Source organism: Copadichromis virginalis, linkage group LG22, assembly GCF_057382275.1.
Source record: "Copadichromis virginalis isolate Kocher_CV1m ecotype Utaka linkage group LG22, C_Virginalis_male_GT1.1, whole genome shotgun sequence".
Taxonomy (NCBI): Eukaryota; Metazoa; Chordata; class Actinopteri; order Cichliformes; family Cichlidae; genus Copadichromis; species Copadichromis virginalis.
The window spans coordinates 22,081,941-22,095,205 of NC_140638.1; the positions used below are offsets into that span (position 1 = coordinate 22,081,941).

The following is a 13,265-nucleotide window of genomic DNA, read 5'->3' on the forward strand; positions in this document are numbered from 1 at the left end:
CAAGGCTTAGTAATTGGAGCTATGAATCCAGAGGTAGAATTGATTGTGTTGTGCCACAGCAGTTTGCCTATGGGAAACAGGGCATTGATCCAAGGCCTCTGATTTATGCCTATCTGACTGGCCTTTTGCAAGAGGCCTTGGTGGCACATATTTCACCTGCAAATATATTTTTATAGGTCCATGTCTGGCCTTGTGTTTCCATGCTGAGGATGTTTATGGTTTCATAGTAGGATTAGTGTCTTCCGCTTAACACACTGAGAGTAAGAAACGTTGGCTTAGAGAATATACTGCACATGCTGCATTTAAGGCTGGTCTTGTTTTAAATATTGAACTGGAGATCCAAAAAGGCTGGATAGAAAATAAATTCAAAGCATCAATCTTAACTGTGCAGACACTGCTGCATACTCACTAAGTGGAAACGGAAGCATAGCCATTTCAATTTCATTAGATCTCATATAAATTCAAAATACTTTCCAGTAAAGATCATGTCTGCTTTTTTTTTTTTTTTTGAAATTTCATTTCACATTAATCTAGTGTACTGGTGCTGTACAGACTGGGTAACTCAGACAGTAACAATGTGATGTGTTATGAGTCATCTCTAGCAAACATCCAGTATACTTGTTGAGTTTTATACATTACAGAAATGGAAAAATTTAAATGCTGTGTCCAAGCCAAGAGTCTCAACTTGCATAGGCCTACTGTACGTACTCCAGCCTGCGATTGCTTGCAGCTGTTTGAGTTAGATCAGAGAATAATTTCAGTCTTGCAAAAGGCAGCGACCGCCAAAGAGTTCAACAATTCTTGAAGTTCACCATGAGTGGCTGCAAAAGAAAAGTAACTGTTTTCTTCACACTTGTTGGATTAAATAACTTTAGGAGCTAGGACACATGTAAATATATATAACTCATTACAACGCTTTAGAGTAAACGAGTTTGACATTTTGCCACATACACCCTTTAGTTGTTTTGCTGAAATTAACATTAGAAGATTTCTTTTACTCTCTTTTTTGTCCATTAAGTATGAGGCTGTGCAGCCAGGAGACCATTAGCTTAACAAAACAGCAAGAGTGGCAAAGTTATTGCCGCTCTCTGCAAAAATGACAACACATCTAAAAATCGCCAATTAACACATTATAATGTGTGTTAACTATTTCACAGCCATGGACTGTGACTTGTTGGAGTGAGTCTCATCCCCATTGTGAATTTGCTACATGAAAACCCTAAATTTATGGATTTAACACACCAGCTATGATTAATATTTCACTTTGGGGGAATAAAAAAAGTACTATGACAAGAACATCAACATAACCTTTTTAGCTAACCCCCCCCCCCCCCAAAACCCTGTTTGCTTATTTACACATACAGCTGTTACTTTATGTGATTAACGTTATAAATTGGCTATTCAATTCTTCTATTCTTCCTGTTTTCTTTGCTATCTAGCTTGGTAAGCTAGTTTATATGCTAACTGCATATCAACTACTGCTAGCTGTTTATAGTGCCTAATTAAGGTTTTTAAAAAGGCAGTTCCTGTAACATATTTTTTAAATGCAGCTACATTATTATCATTAGCATTATTATTTAATAAAAGGTTGCTGTGTTTACTTTTTTATTTAACTAAAATTATAATTTTGTAAAATTTATTTCACAACTGGGTCATGCCAGAAATAGTTTTTTTGAAAACCACTGGGCTAAAAGCTGGTGCAAAGCAGTTAATAAAACGTAAAATGTAACTTTCTCCAGCCTGAAAACAGTTTCCTCCTGAGGCCGAAACGAAGAATGGCAAAGGTGAATCACAATGATAAATGTGAGGACAGGTGGACGCTTTTGCACAGGTAAACATTTACAGTTCCCTCCACGCTTTCTCCACACATGTCCACGCGTAGTCGCTGTTTGCCTGTCTTCTCCAAGCGGCTGGGCCTGCTTGTAATCCATCTCTCCTCTCCCTCCTTCCCACCCTCCTATCCCTTTCGCCACAGCAGCGCGTTTCTCGCCGCGCCTTGCATGCCGTGTGACCAGCATCACAGAGCCGACAAGCCGTCCTGCGAACCGCCGTCCTCACACCAGCACAGCGAAAATAAAACCCAAACGATGACATACTTACAAAAACGACAGAAGCAAACATTAATTTGACAACTTCCGACTCCCCGCACCTTGCCTTCGCCGCTCCTTGCTGTAAGTGGTAAGTGCACTGATTCCTTCTTAATTGCGCGGCTCGCGGTGCTCAGTGTCCGTGCAGGACAATGATCGCACCAATGGACTGATGATCGGAATAATACAACTGATATCTGAGCAGATGAGAGGAGCATGGCGCAGATATCTTAAACTGTGTTTAATCTTGCAGTGTACAGGCTATAGGCATTTTGGAGGTAGTGGACTGGATTAGATTATTTGCATCACATCAGCTGGAAATACTTGGTTTCCTCTGTTATGCTCTCATCTTTGTTAGTAAGCAATTGCCACGATACAGCTTACAGGTTCATGTCTTTTCTTACTTTAATCTCGTTAAGTGTTTAAAGAGATTAATACGGTCATAAGAGACAGTATATATGATGCACAGTGATGCTGTGGTGGATATAGCATTGTGGCCTAAATACTCATAGACACAATTTTCTTGCTTTCACTTTTACTAATAAAGTATTCTGATTCTGATGATTCTTAGTCTACACTGATGTTTGCTTAAGAGATGTGGAACCAGTTGTCTCTGCTGATTTAGACATGTAGGGAGAAAGTTCAGGCATGTCATAGGTCAGCTGTGCCCTTCTGGTGATCTGTGGATGGCTGCATGAGGTCAAAGGCATAAAGGTGCCTCGCTATAATTCAGTTTATGCACTGCTGCCCCTTTCTTATGGTGTTTGTTTATGCTGCACGTGACAGTGAATGGAGAGGAAGGAGGGAGTGTGAGTGAAACTGAGCATATTTTAAGATGCCTGCCCCTTGCCTGTGCCAAGTGCACGCTGAGGTGTGAGGTTGTATCAGATGGCTGCATGAACGTGTATGCACACAAATGAAGGGAGATGCAAACACCAGAATGGAAGCGCAGACTGTGCTCCCCACCTGTGGAAGGAAACTGAAACATGTGACTCAGGATCTTCTTTTGAATAAAAAGAGACAGCGCATATTAATGAACATATATCAATGTAAATATGCCAGAGTTAGCCAACAGGCTAAATTTACATCTGTAGCACCTGGCAGGTCAGACAAAAACAATAAATACGGAATTTAGCAAACCCTCAGACAGTGTACAACAATCTAGTCCAGACAACAAATACATGAAATTACAGCACAAAATGTTATATTACAATGAAACCCAAAATATGTAACATTAAAAATAACACATATTAATATAAAACTAGTGATTGCAAATCTGATTCCTGTTTAGCCATCGTTTGAGATTAGTTTTAAATGTGTTGAAGGAAGTCCATTCTCTTAATACAGCTGGAATACCATTCCACATCTCAGTATCTTTGCCAGAGGTAGTGAGATACCAAAGGTACTGTACAATCCCTTCTAGTAGAGGATCTGATTACTCTTCCACTGATATTGGATTTAAACATGATGAACTCACTCAGTGAGGGTGGAGCAAGTCCATGTAGGATCTTATAAAAAGAACAAGCAAAAGTAAATATTTAAACATTTTTAAAACTGAAGATATTATATTTCTGAAGCATGAGACAGTGATGGAAAGAAAAAGGTTTTGTCTCTAACACTTCTAAGGCCTTTTAAAATAAAGAGTCTTTGGTTTCAAAGTAGCTGTACTTTGACTTTCTCTCAATCGTGTGAAGGGAATAGTATGAAGGCAGTTTGATATTTGTGACACTTGTAATTGTTAGTATTAAGCATGAGTAAGCGAGAGCGAGTAAGTGCATTAACTGGCACTAAAGGACTGTATCTTCTCGGCCTGTTTCAAGGAGAAAGAGAATAATTATCCTCATGCTTAACTCTTAAAATGCTACCGTGACTCAGACTCGATCCTTTGAATAATCCAATGAAACGCAACTGAGTAAATAAAATCTTAAAAAGACTGAAACTTGTGCTGTGGAAAGCTGTGGCCCTGTACTTCCATTTAATTTGAACTCACACATTCACAGAAGCCAGTTTTCATAAATTTGCTATTCTGTACCGATTTAAGAGAGACCAAGGATCACTCATCCCATTTTATATCCTCAAAAGCTGCCATTTAGCTCACATGTCTGCTTATGAAGTATTCATGTGCTCGTGTCACAGTTTTACTCCAGATTTGGTTGGGTGTGGCTTTCCAAGCAGCTTTTGAGCTGCAAGTCTGGGATGGAACAAAAGCCTCTTATTGTAAAATATTTACTTGGATGAAATATATAGCTGTGCTCAGAAGTTTACATACAGTGATTTCCATGAACTCATCTCACTCGCAAATAAAGGAGGATCCAAACGCAGGCAGTTGTAAAGGTGTGAGGGTGGTTTATTAAACACAAAATAAAAATGGGCAAACAGCAAAAGGAACAGAAGGCTATCTAAACTGAGAACAACTAAACTAGTGAACACAAACCAGGACATGAACATGAAGGAGGATGAGCAGCGGAGGATGAGCAGCGGAGGATGAGCAGCGGAGAATGCCGACGGACAGCAGGGAAAACACACGAGTGAGACATGGTGGATACACAGACAGACCAGCAACTACAATGACAGGAGACGCGACTTAAATACTCACAGAGAAACACAGGGAGATTACACACAGGTGGTGGACACAGCTGGGAGTAATTAACGAGACGAGACAAACCTGAACACACTCACATGAGACGCCGACCTTCACAATAAAACAGGAAACAAGAAAACACTACACAAGGACGCAGACACGACACTGAGAGATAGACAGAAAATGACACATGGAACTTGAACTATACTATACAGACACAACCGAAGGACAATTCCTAAAACATGAATAAACAGACACATAGAATTCCAATAATAATAATAATAATGATCAACAAAGCACAAGAGTAACAAAACGATCATTCAAAAATAAATCAAAACATAATAAACTCAAAATGCTGGGTCGAACCGACCCAGAACCGTGACATGGACCTGGATTTCAAGCATAGTCTGTAGGATTGAGGTTAAGACTTTAGGAAGACCATTCCAGAAGTTTAATCCAGTCACAAACCAGTTTTGATGTGTGTTTCGGTTCATTGTCCTGCTGGAACGCACAGTTTTTTCCAAGTTTCGTCTAGTCGTTGATTACTATTCATTATTCCATCCACTTTGTGCAGTGTATGAATATCAACAAAACAGCCCCAGAGCATGATGCTACCGCTACCATGCTTGACAGTTAGTACAGCCTCATCTTTATTCCTCCTAACATATCTCTTGTCATTGTGGCCAGAAACATCAATCTTTCTCTTTTCTGACCATAAAATGATGAGTACCCTCTCAGTCAGCGTTGTTAACCTTGCTTCGCTGTGGACAGTGATGCTGGCGTTCCAACAGTTTTCGGTTCATGGCAGGCTCTAGTCTTGGTGGTTTCTGGGTTGTTCCTTAACATCCCAACAAATTTCCTCTCATCTGAGGGTGACAGTTTGAGTCTTTTGCCAGACCTGGGCAAAGTGGAGACGCGTCCGAATAACTTTGACACACCATTATTCAAACTGATGACCTTGGAGTAGTTCTTGTAGAACATCCAGCACAATTTAATGAAAGATTTTGAGTAAGTTTATGTATATGTTTGAGCCTGTATGCAAACTTCTGTTTGAATACGTCCGTTTGTATACTGTATGGATTTGAGAAAATCCAAAATAAGCCACTAAGTCAGTAAACATGTCTGCTGTACAATAATTTCACTGTGGACAAAGAAAAGTTGAAAGAAATGAATAAAAGTCTCAAATTACCATCATATTATGTAAAGTTGTGACCACAATTGTATGATTGTGCATAGTCTTGAGTCTTAGTGGTGGGGAGAGTAGCATCACATATTATCAGATGAGCTGCTCCAAAGGCCAGCCTGACTTTTGTGCACTATATCATCTTCCATCAAAGAGCCTCAGCTCACACACACACACACACACACACACACACACACACACACACACACACACACACACACACACACACACACACACACACTACTAAAAACCAATAGCTGGAAAGGGCAAAGGCAAAGTGCAGTGCAACACACACACACTCATAAATGCACTGACACATCTGATCACACTTCAGATCTGTAGCTGCCCGCTGCTGGTTCTGGTGCTCTTTGAAATGAAAATCAAATGAAAACAACCAAGAGGCAGAGCTAGACACTTATCATAGCAATGAACAGGCTCCGGTGTGCGTGTCTGGGTGCTTATTTATATGTGTGTTATTGTTGCACCGTATGTCGCTGCGTGCACTCGTGGACAGCCATCTGTGGGGCACAATTCACTAGCCAACTGGTATGTGTCATCAATGGCGGTGGTTGTGATTGGCTGACGATTATTGTTTGGCTTGACTCGCGCCTCACCTCCCACTCCAAACTGGACTTACCACTGAGACACTAAGGTGTTATATAAGATTATTTTGCATACTTGGACTGAACCTTGCCCAGAAGAGGTCAGCCCATATGGATGTGATGGGGGTTTTTGACCTATATTTTTGAAGTTTACATTTTTCATGACACAGTGAGGGAATTGTCCAGGTTGAAAGACCAGTGTTCTGGCCTGTGTGCAGTGATGTTATGGGCAGTTGTGTGTCAGTTAGAGGAGCGAAGATGGCAGTGTCGGTAACAGTACTGTTGCAAATGAGTATTTAATCCAACACTAACTTTTACTATCCATTAGTGTCTGTGTATTCATTTTTTGGCCCAATTATCCATCCATCCAGCTACCTGCTATCTGCTATTTATCAAGCACTGGGTTGTGCAGCTGCAGCCCAGATCTCTGTCTCCTCAGCCACACTCCTTCAGGTTAGCCAATGGAGTATTCCTAGGCCAGTTGAGAGATACAGTATAATCTCTCCAGCAATCTCTCCACATAATCTCCTGAGTCTAACCCAGGGCCTTCTTTTGGTGGTATATACTTAAAACACCGCACTCTAGAAGTGCTTAGGAGCATCCTAGTCAGGTGCCCAAACCACCTCAACTAGCTTCTTCCAGTGTGTAGAAGAATTGGCTCTACTGTGAGCAGCAATATCCCACTTGCACTATTAACACTGTGTGGGCAGAGCATTGCTTCCGCCTCCCGAGTTGTGTGATGATTTGACAGAATCGCTTCAAGGCCAACTGACAGTCTGGCTCTATGGCCAAACTTCTCCCATACCTGACTTTTTGCTTTAGCTACTACCAGAGCTGCACTTTGATTGGCCTGCTGGTATCTGGCAGCTGTCTTTGGAGTCCTGTAGGGTAACCAACCTTGATAGGACCCTTTATTCCGTTTAATGGCTCTCATCACCTCTGATGGCCAGCTCTGTGTAGCTTCCTGAGCCATTGAACGTGGTCCATTCAGATTCAGTGTCCCCAGCCTCCCTCGGAATGCTGTCAAAGCTGAATGTGGGAACTGAAGGTCTTCTTATTAGAGTTCGGCCTCTCTTCAGGACGCTAGCTCCAGAGTCCAAGCCATGAATTGAGGTGAGCTTGACTGTATCCAGCCAGTATCTCTCAACCTCACACTGACTCAGGTTCTTTCCCCACCAAAGTGGTGATGTTCTGTGTCACGAGCTAGTTTCAGCACTGCTGCTTGACACACATTTAGAAGAAAAAGAAGAGGAACCCGAACTGTGATAAACCTTAGAAGAAACCTAGGATTGTCATTTTATAATAATAAAACATAATAATTGATTGCATGTTATGTTGTAAAAACACAGTATGGATTCAGCTGCAGATAAAAATAAATCCCTGAAATATAATAATAGTCATTATTATTATTATTAAGAAATCATTTATATCAGCAAAACAAGAATAACATTTAGGTCTAGCTAAAAAAAAAAAGAAGGGGTGCAACGATACACAAAATTCACGGTTCGGTTCGATACTTTGGTGTCACGGTTTGATATTTTTTCATTACAAAAAAATGTTCATGCCTTTTTAATTTGTCATCTATTAAAATTATAAATATATATTTTAACTCAAAAGTACAGTTTTTAAATTTAATGTTGCTAAAACAACAAAATAATAAAAAAAAATTAAAGGAAGCTCTTTGGTCTTGGCCATGGCGGAGTTTGGAGTCTGACTGTTTGAGGCTGTGGACAGGTGTCTTTTATACAGATGATGAGTTCAAACAGGTGCCATTCATACAGGTAACGAGTGGGGGACAGAAAAGCTTCTTACAGAAGACGTTACAGGTCTGTGAGAGCCAGAGATTTTCCTTGTTTGAGGTGACCAAATACTTATTTTCCACCCTGATTTACGAATAAATTCTTTACAAATCCTACCATGTGGATTCATGGATTTTTTTTTCACATTCTGTCTCTCACAGTTGAAGTGTACCTCTGGTGCAAACCTCTGTCATCATTTTAGGTGGGGGAACTTGCACAATCGGTGGCTGACTAAATACTTTTTTGCCCCACTGTATATTTATATATATATATATATATATATATATATATATATATATATATAAGATAAACATGTAACTCTTATCCTGTCTTCCTGGAGGATCTGTATGCATTCCATTGCACACATCCCTTTAAAATGTTTAGCTGTAAATAAGACAGAAAGCTGTGCTTTGGTTAAACCTAGCTATCTCTCTACAGACCTACTGCAGCCCTCGAAAACCTCACAACACAAGCCCTTGCATTCTAAGTTGGAACTTGGTGATTTGACATGTTGAGCTGGGTGAGATCCTATGTGATACTCCGCCCCAGGCAGACTACCAGTGTCCCAGGTGGGATGAGACAGAGGGGCGTGGGGGCTGAGGGATAGTGAGAAAGATGTCACTGGCCACATTAGTCACCAGCAAAAGCAGGCCATGAGTCAGGAAAGCTCGCCGTCTCATCCATCACGTCCCTCTTAACCCACTTTCCTTTCAGCCCAGCCGTTCCGACTTTTATTTTTCTATTTTCTGCTGGCTCTCCATCCCCCTGCTGACTGAGTAACTCTGCATCCTTCTTTTGATGGTGATGAAAAGAGAAAGAGAGTGCAACGAGAATAGTCCAGTGCTGGACAGATTGCAGGTTACAGTGAGAGATGAAAGTGGAAAGTGATTTAGGGTCAACCTTTGTAGTGCAACAAGGGAAACGGCGAGGAAATGGACTGTCTTCTACCAAACAGCTTTTACGATAAACATAATGATTAAAAGAAGTTTATTTCGCTTCTGTCACTACAGGCAGATAAAGAAGACAGCGCAGTGATAAAGTGTGTCTTGTTTTCACACCAAATTTCCCATGGCGATGCGTAGAGAGAAACCCTGTGAGCTAGTGAGGCTTCTGTGGGGCATGCGATGATGATATGAGCCTCATCCAAAAAGCTGTGGGCTCAAATCCAGGACAAGGTGTTTAATTCAATGAAAGTCTAATGTTTCTAGCTCAATGATAGAGAAATAGGTTTGGAAAAGTGGGGATGAGTGAGTGAATATTTAATATATTTTAACACCAACCTGTGCAGTTTTTTTTTGTTGATATTTTGAACATTTAGAAGGTTGGCAGAGCTGATAAGCTGCAGCTGCTGCTTGTTAGTTTGATTAGTGAGATGTATCCATTATGCACTGTAACCCCCCCCCCCCCAAAAAAAAAAACAAAAAAACCCCCAAAAAAACAAAATGCGCTTCACAGAAAAACTGATTGGCAAGTCCTTCGTAGTTAGTTTTGCCCGTACATCCTTCGTATCTACGAGCAAAACTAACTGCTGAACTGGATGTCCACGAGGAAGCAACTTATCGATTGGAAGTGGGCTATACCTTAAAGTTTATCGTATACCATTTAGAGTCTGTTTTTTGCTCTGAATGGGTCACTTTGCTACAAAGCAAACATTAGACTTTATTAAAGAAGATTTTAATCTAAGAGCTCATCAGGAAAATTTTTGCTGAAGTCCTGAATTCATAAAGTAGCATAATTTTCTCACAACCTTCCATGCAATTGAACCTCTCTTGTTAACCAGTGGAGTCGCCCCCTGCTGGCCATTGTATATAGATTGGCCATCTATATTAAGCAATTTGTTTATTTGAGGTAAAGAAAAAGCTAAATTTCCATTTTGTTTAATACCTAACATTAGCTTTTTTTTGTGCTTTTTCTGTATTATCATCAATTTGTTTTTAATCACAAATATTTCTTTTTGCAATTAAAAACAAACTTTAAAGAGATGTTGGTCATTGGCTGACATTTGCCTGATGGTAGTAAGACACAGTGTCATCCATCTGTTTGCTTACAGATGTGCACTTTTTAATGCCACATTTCATTGTTAACAACCTCCGACAGGCTAATTTGAACTGTAATTGTAGCAGTGATTGGGGAAAATTCAAAGCTTTGCTTCCCTGCCGCAGCCGATTCAACATGATTTCAGCAGTTTGTGCGAAAACGTGGTGTGACGAATCGAATTTATGTCTGCTGTCACAAGGTGATGTAGAGGGAGTGACTTGGTGACTCACCTCATTAAAGATTTTATTGGATACGCTGCAAAAACTCAAAATCTTACCAAGTATATTTGTCTTATTTCTAGTCAAAATTATCTCATTACACTTAAAATAAGACACAATCAGCTACAGGGCAACATTTCAGTAAGCTAAAGGAAATTGTTTCAAGACAGTGAATCTTGAAACTAGAGAAAAACTAGAGATTTTTCACTTGTTCCACTGGCAGATTTTTTTCACTTATTTTAAGCTAAAATATCTTGTATTAAGTGAAAAAATCTGCCAGTGGAACAAGTGAAAAATCTCTAGTTTTTCTCTAGTTTCAAGATTCACTGTCTTGAAACAAGTTCCTTTAGCTTACTGAAATGTTGCCCTGTAGCTGATTGTGTCTTATTTTAAGTGTAATGAGATAATTTTGACTAGAAATAAGACAAATATACTTGGTAAGATTTTGAGTTTTTGCAGTGTAAAAATTTGATTGGGCCAACGGGAGAGGGAAAGCGAAAAGCTTTCTCTTTTCTGTTCATTTCATGGCTGTTAGCATTTGATTCAGATTTGTGTCTGTGTGCATCAGGCATAATATTGCTCTGCAAAGTGTGAAATGGAAATTTGTGAATATTGAGTGGTGCTCTCACTTATTGGTCAGCGTGCCTTCTGATACTTTGTACTTTTTCAAGTCGAAGTGAGACTGAAGAAATCGGATCTGAGTGTGTGAGCCGAGTGGTTCACAGAAGATTTGGATATTAGCTCAAGACCAGCAGCCAAGACATCAGTGTCAACACCCTATGTCATTCAATACTTTGGTTCTGTCTTTTGCCCCACTCTGGCACATACGTTCAGCACAGCATATGTGTGTTTGCACTATGCTGCGTTTCTCTGTGTGCGATTACGTGTGTGATCCATTTGGCTCCCAGTCTTCCCACAGCTTGGCAGTCTTACGCTCTCCTCTGTGTGTAGCTGTATAACCGGCCTTCTGTTTCCTCGCCTTCACAGACCCCTTATGATCACAGAGATACAGTACTCCCCTAACCCACACACACACGGCATAAGGTCTGGTATAATACAATGGCAGCAGGCGCTGGGGTTCACACGTACAATATCATAACCTGGGAAGTTTCCATAGTGGCCCCAAGACGAAGTGCTTTAATGGTGCTGCCTTGCCCTTGTGTACTAAATTTCTTTCATATTTCTTTTCATTCTTCATTACTTACCAGGATGTACAAAACAAAGTGTATGATCAGGATATGCTGTTTCAGCTGGTGAAGAAACTAATATACTAAGTCGTTGAAAGCGACAATGTTATTCAATTTTTATTATTTTCTACCATATATATAGGCCTACATACTGTTCTTTATGTGGGTGTTCAGTTTAGAGAAAATGATGGATGTGTAACTAATCCCTGTGAGTAAAAAGCTAATTCTTCCAACTACTGTGAAGACTCAAATTCAGACAGTTTTTCCTGTTACTCTTGGCTCTGCATGATGTTAAGGAGGGTGAGGAACATCCTTAAAATGCTCATCTCAGGCACACAACTCTAGCTGCAAGTGCAGATGGATGATCAACCTGCTGTTCAGACCTTCTGTTTGCCAGGGCAGCCAGTCAGAAGAAATCTGGCTTAAAGGGAGAGGATCTAAAATGGATTATTTGAGATATTGCAAGAATGGCATTGCTGCACCAACACCCAATCTATGGTAAATGAGGATTATTTTGAACGGTGATTCATGCTAAGCCACTCTTATTAGAGTCTAAGAATACAAATGTGATGGTGGAAAGGAGAAGAATAGCTTTGTACCTATTTTAGATTTGCATGTGTTTAAAACTCTGTCACAATGAATGACCGGACTCAGGCGCAGAACTCTGTTGATGTTGCAAAAAATAACAGTTTATTTACACAATCACCAGGTGCCATATACAAAGTGTGAGTGGAAACTTGGTGGTGGTGGTGGGGTGGGGGGGCACACTCTTCTTCGGCCACACACACCACTCAGCAAAGACATGCCTGGGGAGACACAGGGAACCATGACAGTACCCCCCGAACTTAAATGGGAGCCTGCTGGCGACCCATCATTCTTGCCAGGATGCAGGGGTGGAACTCTCAAAGCTTGGTTTTGTCCAGAACCACTGACCGCAAAATCCAGGAGTGTTCTTCAGGGCCATAGCCCTCCCAGTCCGCCAGATACTGAAATCCTCTCCCCCCGTGGCCTGGAATCCATAGTCCATTTTATAGAGAAGACAGAGGCATGCCAGTGGCCTGGTCCCTGTGCTTCTTGGAACGATGACTCAATTTCCCATGCAATGGTCCCAATGGTGTAGGTAGGTTGCAGGATGGGTGCAGTGTCAGTTGGGTCCTCAGAGAAGGACCCAATCAGACGAGCTGGGATAGAGTGTCCGGTTTCACATAATGAGAACCTGGCCTATAGGTAATAGAAAAATGGAAACCGGTGAAAAACAGGGTCCATCTGGCTTGCCCGGGGGTTTAACAGTTTGGCGGACTGTAGGTACGCTAGCTTTTTGTGATCCGTCCATGAGATGAAGGTTGGACCGTGCCCTTGAGCCGGGTCTCGAGTCCTCCAGGGCAAATTTTATTGCCAGCAACGCTGATCTCCCATGTCGTAGTTGTGTTCTACAGGGGACAAATGGTGAGAGAAAAAGGCACATGGAGGGAGCTTACTCCATCCTTTTGTTAGGAGAGCATGGCATCCACCCCCGAGTTGGAAGTGTCTACTTCCACCTTGAATTGGAGACCCAGATCCAGTTGGGAGCT

General features: G+C 41.0%; 1 protein-coding gene across 2 annotated transcripts in view; it reads left to right on the plus strand.

The window, feature by feature from the left end:
* Window positions 1-1,964: 1,964 nt before the first annotated feature.
* Window positions 1,965-13,265, plus strand: part of rims3 (regulating synaptic membrane exocytosis 3) — a 51,660-nt gene continuing 40,359 nt past the window's right edge. The window contains exon 1 of one of the 2 annotated variants that reach the window (XM_085445831.1): window positions 1,965-2,178. The gene's annotated coding sequence lies outside the window, so the exon portion shown is untranslated. The remainder of the gene's footprint in view (window positions 2,179-13,265) is intronic. The other variant, XM_085445832.1, reaches the window with a different exon arrangement.